The sequence below is a fragment of the Paramormyrops kingsleyae genome, chromosome 6 (assembly GCF_048594095.1).
Source record: "Paramormyrops kingsleyae isolate MSU_618 chromosome 6, PKINGS_0.4, whole genome shotgun sequence".
NCBI lineage: Eukaryota > Metazoa > Chordata > Actinopteri > Osteoglossiformes > Mormyridae > Paramormyrops > Paramormyrops kingsleyae.
The window spans coordinates 29028169-29040572 of NC_132802.1; the positions used below are offsets into that span (position 1 = coordinate 29028169).

At 44.3% G+C, this 12404-nt stretch overlaps 2 pseudogenes; one reads left to right on the forward strand and one right to left on the reverse strand.

Moving 5' to 3' along the window:
- The first annotated feature begins 5335 nt into the window (after nucleotides 1-5335).
- On the forward strand, nucleotides 5336-6705 carry LOC140591661 (malate dehydrogenase, mitochondrial pseudogene; annotated as a pseudogene).
- A 3831-nt stretch (nucleotides 6706-10536) lies between these two features.
- On the reverse strand, nucleotides 10537-12065 carry LOC140591748 (malate dehydrogenase, mitochondrial pseudogene; annotated as a pseudogene).
- Nucleotides 12066-12404: the final 339 nt, after the last annotated feature.

Genomic DNA, 12404 nt, shown 5'->3' on the forward strand with positions numbered 1-12404 from the left:
CGCAACTAATTTATGAATGAGTCTGCATCAACTACATTAAAGAGAATCGCTTTATTTAAAGTGAATAATATACCCTACTTACTGGAGTTCAACATTAATTGAGCCGCAGCCACAAACCTGACTCGTGTGTAGAGTAGGTGAGATGAACTGGGAAAGCAGGCAGTTGGCCAAACCACTGTGAGGAAGGGGAGGGGGAACTCAACTGTTTCTAAATGCATTTTTTGCGTTTGTTTTTTTTTCTACTTACAGAATTATTTTAGGTATACATACATATATTTTTCACAATAGTGCGATTTTTTTTTATATATATATAATTTTTTTGGGGGGGGACAACCCTCGGATAGGGGGGGACATGTCCCCTCCGTCCCCCCCCCGGGATTTACGCCCATGCCTATGTCCTCAAATCTACTTTAAGAGCAGTACAGCGCGATGCGAACACAGAGCAGATCCACTACCAAGTAACGGGTGTACAACAAGCGGGAAGCCGGAGCACGCCAACACCCAAGAGCGCTCGCTTGCACAACAACTTCGGCCAGCCCGTCACTGCTCCTGAAGAAGAGTCCCCTTGTGAGCAAGCTCTCGCCTCTGTTGTTTTGGTTTGTCTGTACTGCACAATAATAGGACACAAGTAAATGATAAGATTACAAGTGAAATCGCTCAGGGCAAGGTATTTTTTGTTATGCAATTGCTATCAGTCGGGTTTGCCTGAAGACAACATCTAATGATGCCATCAAGGAAGGTAAAGACAAGGCGAAGCAGGATGTGCAGGATACTCTGCAGTGGGGCAGGATCTTCAGCTACAGGCACATGCAAGAGATTTTCAATGATGCGAACCCACTTAGCAGGTTGGTTGAAGAGCTTTTCAGCCTGTTTATATATCATGTTGTTTCTTCTGTCTGAAATTTACAAAACTGATCCTTTTAAATGGATGATTGAGGAGCTGGAGTGTCCTCAATCACCTGGAGTGGTGACTGGTGACTAATGCCCCCCCCTCCCCCCGTTATGCTTTTTTTCTTTACAGGTGAAAAATGTCAGCAGGTTCATTTATTACATGAACTTGGAGAAGCCTTCCTTGGGATTTGTCGAGGAAAGAGATAAAACTAAGTTGTTCCTCTATGAGATGACTGAGGTAAAGCTGTCCAAGCAGATGCAGATGAATTACCTAAAGAGTCTGAAGAGGTTGGTGGCATGTTTTGTGAATTAGTAGCATACACACACACACACACACACATATATATATATATATGCATATATATGTGTGTGTTTGTTTGTGTGTGTGTATATAAACTTTAAATATGTGTACTTCCTCTTTCAGATTCCTGAAATATCATACTACAAACACTGACCTCAGGTACTTGAATGAAGGACTGTGGAGCGACTGCATGTTCTTCACTGAGTACATTGGCTCACCCCAACAAAGCTGTGCCAAGCTGGTGAGCAAGGAGATTGCCCAAAGGAGGTAAGTTCAATTGTTCACACCCATGTAACTTGTTGATTTGGTGATACGTTTTGTCTTCTCTGCCTCTAGTCTTTTCTAACACCCCTGCTGTTCTCAATGTGTGCTGCCAGGAGACCCAAAATCAGCAAGAAATCCTGCTTACCCTACTGCTTGTGACGTCCCTTGACCGTAAGTATTGTACAGTACTCTTTTTGTTACCCATCTTAATGGGCTATACGATACGGTCATCTGTGTGAAGTAGCAGGAAACATCCATACAACGAGGGGCCACATTTGCTCTATTCTCTGAGGAAGAGAAATCTGAATTTATCAAATTTATTTCACATTTCCAGCCAGAACCAAGCAGGGCCTGTTCAAAAGCAGGAATTAAATCTTTGTTGCTGTTTTTCCTCTGCCACTGTGGTTTGACATCTACTTCAGCCATGTGCGTCCACATCTGCTGAGCTCCAAGGGGGATCAAAGAACCACTGATGACCTGGGTGGGATGAGGTTTTTTGTCTCCACCACAGGAAGACATACATAGAACGTCTCAAACGACCTCAACCGGCTACACCAAAAGTTAGCTAATCGTCATGATGCATTTCCCCTACAGTATCTTCTAAATACGTTATCGGGTGTTACGTTAGTTTCTCATATTGTGGAAATTAGCAGGAGAACATTTTAAAACAAATTTGAGGAAGCACTTCTTTACACAGCGTGTAGTTAGAGTATGGAATAGTCTTCCTGCTAGTGTAGCGGAAGCTACAGTAAAACCCTGGGTTCCTTTAAATCAGAGCTAGATAAGATTTTAACAACTCTGAGCTATTAGTTAAGTTCTCCCCAAACGAGCTTGATGGGCCGAATGGCCCCCTCTCGTTTGTAAATGTCTTATGTTCTTATATTAATCTTGCATTTTTGATACCAGATGGACCCAGTGACCAGCCAGACTGCCCAGGAGTGTTTGAAACAGACAGCAAGAGCACGACAGACTCTGAAAAGTCTTTGTTCGCCGATTATCTCACTCATTCTACTCCGACAGCTCAAAATGTGGTGGCGGCCAGTAAGCTGAGGAGCAAGCTGGCAGGTAAATCGGTAAGCATGTTTTATGTATGTCAGAAGACTTGGAAAAATCGACACACGAAATCAAAACCCTCACCACTGAATACTAACCTTAAACTGTTCTCCATTTCAGTGGAAAGTCTGCGGAAGAGGGAACCAGTCGTGCTGCCTGTGGCACTGCACGGGACGCTGCCTTTGGATCAAATCAACAGTTGGATGTCCAGTCAGTATTTGACAGGTTTCTTCAGACCCACCTGGTGACCCTGGATGTGGACGTGCCAGGCAGGAGTGCCGGTTCACAGACGTCAGGCCAGTTTCAGTGACAGCTATACGAGGTTGGTTGGAGGCCCAGATGAAACTCCGTGTGCAGCGTGTCCTCTGTGAGTATTGTTATTTAGAGGTCGACCGCCATGGGTTTTTCAGTAGCCGATGCCGATATTTAGGAGTCGGGGTCAGCCGATGGCCGATATATGCTGCCGATTTTTTTTTGGCCGATAATTGGATGTTTTCCCCTCTATTTGCATGGTAAAATATCACGCTAATAATAACAAACGATACAGAAAATTTCTCAACTTGGCATTTATTGAATACTGACTTGTGTAAATTTAAATATAAACTTAAATAACAAAACACAATACAACTTGTAAACAAACTTATAAACAATAAAAACAGCAGCATCAGAATCTCCTAGTGCACAATATAGCAGCAAACTCTTCATTTCTTAGGAAAGGAAAATTTCTAAACAATACAAAAAGGAATGTGCATGTTGTCTTCAGTTTTAACCCTGGGGAACCCACAGGGTCATACACGACCCTTCCTTTTATTTCTGCCTTACATTCAACCCACTCATCAAAGTTAAGAAATTTTTTTTTTGCTTTACAGCCCATTGAACCAGTAACAGTGACATTTAGTGATTACTGACTCAATTAACCAGATTTTTTTCCACAATAAATATGGCCCCTAACGCGTTTTGAGATTCACCTGTCAAGCTGTGAATAGGTAAGTGGCAGAAATTTTGCATCATCAGTTATAATGTTTAGATGTTATAGAACATGTACAACTAGGTTTTGGATGTTTTGAAACTTTTCTGGCAACTGTGATGATCATGTTCCATGTGCTCAACATCAGCCTCAAAAACAGAGGGAATACATGTGGTACACCAGACCTTACAACCCACCACAGGTAAACTTTCTGTGTGTAGTGCACCTTTTTGCAGGTCCGTTCACTTGACCTGTTTCTTGATGGTTTGGCATGTTTGAAGCATGTGTCTTATTGCCAGCACATGGTGAATGATGAAAAGGAAAACTCAATAAATGCATTTTGCATTTTGGAAATGAGAATGTTGCAAAGATTTGGTTTCTCCTTCTTTTCTGTCCTTATTTCATAGGTGAAATTTAATAATAGTCATCACTTTATGAATCCCCGTGGGGAAATTGTCTTTTTTTTTTACGCCTCCCTCAACTTGGTCTTTGCAAGCAAGCAGTCCATGGCAGCGCCCAGGGAGCTGGGGGTTAAGGGCCTTGCTCAAGGACCCGCAGACATGCTGAGGCTGGGTTTGAAGCGGCAACCTTGTGATTACAAGCACACAGGCTTAGCCCACTGAGCCACATGCTGCCCCTTTACATTAACAAATTAACAAGTTGGAAGAGCATGAACAGTCCAGCGGGTCGTATATGGCACATTTCATAACATGGACTGGGAAAGGGTTATTTTTTTTACAAAACACCTGTTTTTGAGTTCACTGGGTCTGTATGATCATTTTAGCCAATGGAGATATTTTTCCTATAATAAGGTGCTCTGGGTTCCCCAGGGTTAATCCCACTTCCGGTCCCTGAGTCTTCCTTGCCCCACCCGTCCCTCACAGCCATTAGATAGCAATTACTAAAGCAGAAGATGAAATGCAAGGTTAGCATTTTTATTACAGTGCTTTCATCTTCAATTCATTCTACAATTCCAGTATTCCATGCACATTAAAACAATTACACTCTAATACATTTTGAAAGAAAAAAAAACACTAGTAACTAAGTGCATCGTGGTATGATGAGTAGTGTACAAGGCCCAAAACCTTTCACTAACATGTTGCTTATGTTGTTAGCAGACAGATGGCTTACAAGCCAAATTCACAATTAGAATCTAGCGATCGCAGAAAATAAAATAACTCTGTCGTATTACACAGCCTTGTATGCAAGGACAACGTAAGCCCCTAGTGATTGTGACGTTTTCGACGGATAAGCCCGTATAAAAGATAGACATGTTTAATGAGGAAACCAACAGCGCAAAGTCGTGCACTTTTCATCTAGACGTCTGACACATTGTTCGAATCTCCGTTCTCTCAAACACGCTGCAGAGATCTGCCTGCTCCGCCCCACACACACGGAGTGAAACTGTCCGACACAAGAAAAAAAAAAACCAGAAGCAACAGTAACACTGGGCTGCCCGCAGACGTGCCTGTCTGTAAATCGGCGTACTACACTCGTAGTATTAAAAAAAATGCCAAATATCGGCCGGCCAATATGTCGGTCGACCTCTATTGTTATTGACACTAATTAATGTCACGTTTACTGAGAAACAATCTGTGTACATGATTAACATAATCTCTTTAACTGACATAATTTAATTTGTTCTTGACAGCACACTTTGGAAGACAGGAACCCTTTGGATGATCATCTCAGAGTGACATTTTCTGCAGCAAGGACTAACTGTGCACTTGTTTGAACTTCAATTCAGTTCGGTTCTTTAGTCAAGAGTTTTTGTCGCTCTCGACCGGGAGCCGTGGTAGAGGATGTCAGTGCCGTTGCTAAGGGAGAATCTACATACTTTCTATTTCGTTTTAATCCTACCAGCAAACCAGTAGTCAGAATGTTTTCCCGCATCGCAAGATCAGCTGCAAGCATCGCTCGTAGCTTATGCACCTCTTCCCAGAACAATGCCAAGGTGGCAGTGCTGGGTGTGTCCGGGGGCATCGGCCAGCCCCTGTCACTGCTCCTGAAGAGCAGTCCCCTGGTCAGTCAGCTCTCCCTTTACGACGTCGTCCACACCCTCGGAGTGGCTGCAGACCTCAGCCACATCGAGACCAGGGCGCAGGTGACTGGCTACGTCGGCCCAGAGCAACTCCCGCAAGCACTGAAGGGGAGTGAAGTTGTCGTCATCCCTGCTGGAGTGCCCAGGAAGCCGGGGATGACGCGAGATGATCTATTTGACACAAACGCCTCCATCGTGGCCACCCTGGCAGATACCTGTGCCCGCAACTGCCCTGACGCAATGTTATGTGTCATCACCAACCCGGTAAACTCCACTGTTCCCATCACTTCGGAAATTCTTAAAAATTAGATACGCTGGCCACCCTGACGGGCCGGATCCAGGAGGCAGGCACGGAGGTGGTTGAGGCAAAGGCTGGGGCAGGCTCTGCCACCCTCTCCATGGCATACGCAGGGGCAAGGTTCGCCTTGTCTCTGCTGGATGCCATGAATGGCAAAGAGGGGGTCGTGGAGTGTGCATTCGTCAGGTCTGAGGATCACGAATGCACATACTTCTCCACCCCTCTCCTCCTTGGTGGACAAGGAGTGAAGAGGAACCTGGGCCTGGGGAAGCTCTCTGCCTTTGAGGAGAAACTGGTGGTGGAAGCCTTGGATGAGCTGAAGGCCTCCATCAGGAAGGGGGAGGACTTTGTTGGAAACACGCCAGGTCAAGGGGAGGCGCACTAAAAGTCCTCCCTTCACAAGGAAGCTGTTTGCTGGACAATGTACTGTAAATAAACTCTTACGAACTATTTTTCTTTGGCCGTGTTGTTTTTTGGTGTGTGAGGCAGAAAGGTTAATTGTGATTTTTCTGACAGATGTTGTGATTTGATTTGCGATGGATTTTTTTTAAAAGTCAAGCTTCAGAATTAAATATGATCTCCTTAGCTTCAAGTCAGCGACTTTATGTAGGGGATCTTATAATATTGCAGGAAACTGGTGGCGGAAGCCCTGGAGGAGCTGAAGGCCTCCATCAGGAAGGGGGAGGACTTTGCGAAACACCTTTAAGGCCGCCGGCTCTGGCAAGCCTCTGGCAAGCCGGTAATGTTCCAACCAGTGTCCTGAAGCAAAAGTCCACTGGCTCCGACAAGACACCTCACCCCCACTCGGTGGGGTTAAAATGACCTTAATGTTATATTTAGTTAAATTGATGTGTTATATATTAATTGTTAATAAACTGTGTTTTTGATTACTTCTTGGCTGTCTGACTTTGTTAACCTCTGCATGTTTCTCAGAGACTGGGGTTATTCTAACTAACATTCTCTTCCAGCCTCTGACTCAACCCCGTTTGTCCGAGACCCGATGCGACTGCCCAAGTTCAGTTACGGCAAAGTCCGGCCCAGCCTCTGAGGCTCGCACAAGCTGAGTCACGGCATAATGTCTGGCTCAGCCTCTGAGGTGCGCACACGCTGGGTTATGGCATAAAGTCCGGCCCAGCCTCTGAGGCGCACACACGCTGAGTTACGGCAAACACCGGCTTAACCTCTGTGGCCCTCACTAGCTCAGATTTGGCAAGTGTCAGCTGAGCCTCTGAGGCGTTATGGGTCGCCGGGCCCCAAGTGGGCAGCCTACATTGGCCCGATTGGAATTTGCACATCGGCACGACATTGGCCCCAAAATGCTGGCCCATTGTGGGCAAACGTATAGTTTGCAACTGAGAAATTTCTTGTTCATCAAAAGCTGAAGTACAAATTAAAATATTCTGCCCAGTGTAAATTAAGAAGCTGAGGCTCTAAAATCCAGAGTAAATCTTACCGCAGACAACTATACAGAGTTTTAGGCTTCAAAAGCCTTGTTTTTCTCCATGGCCCATCCAGTTTAGCTGTGTAGCTAGCTCATTGGTCATGAGAGTTGACATCACACGCCTGGTTGTAGATGCTACATCTCCACCTCCAACAGTTCCCAGGTAGACAGTCTGCAAAGGTTGATACATTTATAAAGAGGGATTTTAGTAGTCTTACTTCACTTAACTTTTTATGTCACTTTTTAACTCAGACTGTACTAACAACTTTGCCTGTATTCATTAAAAAAAGTATTTTATGAGTGGAAGGTTAATCATTGTGTATATGTGAGTCAGGTCTGCAACATTATAGGCATAGAGACTAACAGAAAAAATGATGATACAAATTATTTCCTTAACAGTTCCTGCAACCTCTCCTGGTGCAACCTCTCCTGGAGCCGACACCTTATCGTGGTAGAGGGGTTTGCGTGTTCCAATGATCCCAGGAGCTAAGTTGCCCAGGGCTTTATGCTACTGATAGGGTCACCCAAGGCAAACAGGTCCTGGGTGAGGAACCAGACGAAGTGTGGCTCATCAGACCCCTTATGATGAGTAAAAACATTGATTCACGTTTTCCCTCGCTCTGACGCGGGTCACCGGGGCCCCCCCCTGGAGCCAGGCCTGGGGGTGGGGCTCGATGGCGAGCGTCTGGTGGCCAGGCCTGCACAAGGACTCTTGTGCATTATGGTATGGAATTACTTTGTGACAAACCATGTGCAACCATACCTGGAATGAGTACTGAGGTTGAATAACGTTGACTGTTATGTGACACTGCTGTCGCAGAACTCATTGGTAGCTCATTTACTGCTGGCTGGGGAGACTCTGAACATGCAGCAGTAGGAGAAGAAGGAGGTTGTTCAGAAGAGGATGAAGTGTGTTCGGTAATAGAGGTCAATACTGGACGAGGAGGAGGTTTGGGTAGGGATGGACATCTTTTTTTACAGCTACACTACCGCAGCCATGGCCCAGCTCCTCCAATCTCTTGTTTGGTCTATTGAAAAAATGTGTATACTATAATTATAAATAGGGCTGTGCAAAATGAAGATGTAACGACAGAAAAATACTAATTGTTTTATAAAATATTCTGTCATTTATTACATTGTGTTGCAAATCACAGTTAGTGGTAATGCATTTAAGCTATTTGATACATTTGAATGATACACTAGACAAATGAGAGTTAACAAGACATAAGTCTATCCATGTGATCATTTTACATAAACTATGCTCTGAACCTACAGAAAATGTGCTATATCATGATATGTATCAACGAGATATGAAATGACCTAAAATGTTACATGAGTTTTTGGACATATCGCACAGCCATAATAGAAAATTACAATCTTTAGACAACATACACAAAAAACACAGATGCTAATGGATTAGATAAACCGCAGAGAGTACACATTTTTATTCTATAATGCAGAAATTCTAAGCTTGAAATCTGTGCTTAAGTCATAGCAATGAAACGGGGTAGGAAAATTATTGTACCTTCTACAACGATCTCCCCTTTCAAGCTGTCTTTCTGGATCACTGAAAAATGAAGTGTCCTCTTCAATGAGAACATGGAAAAATTGATAGGCCTACTTTAAAAAACAAACTGAACACATTGATATAACAACCGCTGCACACCACTGTGTACTGAGACGTAAATTAACTAACAATCTAATCTGATAACTTTCTGACAGGAAATTTTAAAACGTGGTCCGCAAAACCGTCGAGAATTTTTTACGGCTAAGATAAATAATATGTTAAAATACGAGTAAATAGCAAATAAACAGCAACAGCAGCATCAAAAAAACTTATAAATTACCTTCTGACAATTCACGCCTGCCCGCCAAAACTCCTCACAAACGACCTCCGTGGCGCGACGGGGAAAAAAAACCGTTACAGTGCATGGGGATACGTAAAGGCGCATGCGCGTTTGGAAAACTATATTATATATTATTATAATAAAAATAAGACTATTTTGGATAGATTTGTTTATTATGGAATAAATAATTTAACTGAAATTAGTTATAATTGTTTAATGCTCACTTTTAAAATCAGGGCCGAAGTTTCTTCCCAGTCCGAGCCCGTGTGCCGTTACTATAGTACCTGACGCTATAGAATTGAACTCTTAATTTATCGGATGACCTGGAACATACAGGCATGTTTTAATTATCATTCCTGTTGGAAGATCGTTCAGGCTACATTTGTGAGCATTTAGACTAATCATTTTCACAGATGAATAAAAATTAAAATGAAGTGTAACTTCCCAGTTGGTGTCCGAAAAAAACCGGTCGTTTGGCGCTGTCCTGGCTTCGTATCACTGATGATACCGGCCTGTGGGGCTGTACCACAGGTATAGTGGGCCAGTGTTCTGTGTCATGTGCAAAACTATCACATGTATTACTTCCGTGATCAAACTCATCACCATTGCTTTACACTGTGAAAAAATAGCCAACAGATAATTTGAGCGCCCACAAAGGTTACAGCAGATTCTTCTGCTAAATCTCTTCTGTTCATCTGCTCAATAAACGTGTTATCTAACTGCTTAGGACACAGCACCGCATATATAATAACCTGTAGCTACAAATGCTAGTCTGATTATGTTAACGCAGCCTGTTCGCTGTGTTGTAAGATCTTGCTATATTATATGAAAAGAAGTACTTCAGATAAAATTATTAATTTAAAATGCTATCCAGGCCTGCAAATCACTTTTGCAGCTTATTAATGGATTAAAATTAAATAGAAAAAGCATTGTCATAAAAAAAAAACAAGGTGAACAGCTTGTACAAGTTTGTATATAGCTCCTAAGAACTACAGTACAATAAGGCAGACTCAGCGAGGGGGCTGAGACTTGGCACAAGAGGGGGTTGTCGGGTGTGCCTTTGTCAGCTCCGAGGTTCTACTTTACGTAAAGTTGCAGACTGTTGTTTTGGCTTGTCTGTACTGCACAATAATAGGACACAAGTAAATGATAAGATTACAAGTGAAATCGCTCAGGGCAAGGTAATTTTTGTTATGCAATTGCAGAGCGATCTAACTCTGTCTTTGTTTCAGCTCCCTACCGCCCGACTTTTCCTGCAATATTATAAGATCCCCTACATAAAGTCGCTGACTTGAAGCTAAGGAGATCATATTTAATTCTGAAGCTTGACTTTTAAAAAAAATCCATCGCAAATCAAATCACAACATCTGTCAGAAAAATCACAATTAACCTTTCTGCTTCACACACCAAAAAACAACACGGCCAAAGAAAAATAGTTCGTAAGAGTTTATTTTCAGTACATTGTCCAGCAAACAGCTTCCTTGTGAAGGGAGGACTTTTATTGCGCCTCCCCTTGACCTGGCGTGTTTCCAACAAAGTCCTCCCCCTTCCTGATGGAGGCCTTCAGCTCATTCAAGGCTTCCACCACCAGTTTCTCCTCAAATGCAGAGAGCTTCCCCAGGCCCAGGTTCCTCTTCACTCCTTGTCCACCAAGGAGGAGAGGGGTGGAGAAGTATGTGCATTCGTGATCCTCAGACCTGACGAATGCACATTCCACGACCCCCTCTTTGCCATTCATGGCATCCAGCAGAGACAAGGCGAACCTTGCCCCTGCATATGCCATGGAGAGGGTGGCAGAGCCTGCCCCAGCCTTTGCCCTAACCACCTCCGTGCCTGCCTCCTGGATCCGGCCCGTCAGGGTGGCCAGCGTATCCGCAGTGAACTCCACTTTGGGAGAACACCGGGACAAAAGCGGAATTATAGTCTTGCCCGCATGGCCACCAACAACGGGAACGTTGACGCGAGCCGGATCCAGTCCCGAGAGTTCAGCCACGAAGGTGTTAGCCCTGACGACGTCTAGAGTCGTCACACCAAACACCCGCTTGGGGTCGTAAACTCCATGCTTCTTAAGAATTTCTGAAGCGATGGGGACAGTGGAGTTCACCGGGTTGGTGATGACGCATAACATTGCGTCAGGGCAGTTGCGGGCGCAGGCATCTGCCAGGGTGGCCACAATGGAGGCGTTGGTGTCAAACAGGTCATCCCGTGTCATCCCCGGCTTCCTGGGCACTCCAGCAGGGATGACGACGACTTCACTCCCCTCCAGAGCTTGCGGCAGTTGCTCTGGGCCGACGTAGCCAGTCACCTGCGCCCTGGTCTCGATGTGGCTGAGGTCAGCAGCCACTCCGAGGGTGTGGACAACGTCGTATAGGGACAGCTGGCTCACAAGGGGACTCCTCTTCAGGAGCAGTGACAGGGGCTGGCCGATGCCCCCGGATGCACCCAACACTGCCACCTTTGTATTGCTCCGGGAAGAGCTGCAGATGCTGCGAGCAATGCTCGCAGCTGATTTGGCGATGCGGGAGAACATTGTCAGTACTGCTTTGCTGGTAAGCTGAAAACAAAATGAGAATTCTGCAGACTCTCCCTCAGCAACGACGAGATTTATACCCTCCCTGCGTTCTATAACTTACGTAAGCAACTACGTAAACACGCAAACTAGGGATGCAACATCTCATTGGAAACGGACTGGAACAGAATGGAAGAACGTCACTTTGTGGACGAAATGCATTTCGGGAGTGAAAGAAATGCATTTTGTGTACGTGGCTTTTCTGAACATATATTTCCATAGAGTAGCCACAAATGCTACAGTAAACACTAGTTCGCTGCTTAAGACTAATGTACCATGCAGTTTTAATAATAAGTAATTAAATAATTCATGATCAAAGGCCAAATTAATATCCGTCGCTTAATTAGCTCATATTATAAATAACCTGATATTGCCCCGTGTATGTTGGGCCGAATTTTCTTCCCAGTTCGAGCCCGTGTGCCGTTACTATAGTACCTGACGCTATAGAATTGAACTCTTAATTTATCAGATGACCTGGAACATACAGGCATGTTTTAATTATCATTCCTGTTGGAAGATCGTTCAGGCTACATTTGTGAGCATTTAGACTAATCATTTTCACAGATGAATAAAAATTAAAATGAAGTGTAACTTCCCAGTTGGTGTCCGAAAAAAACCGGGCGTTTGGCACTGTCCTGGCTTCGTATCACTGATGACAGCCGGCCTGTGGGGCTGTACCACAGGTATAGTGGGCCAGTGTTCTGTGTCATGTGCAAAACTGTCACATGTATT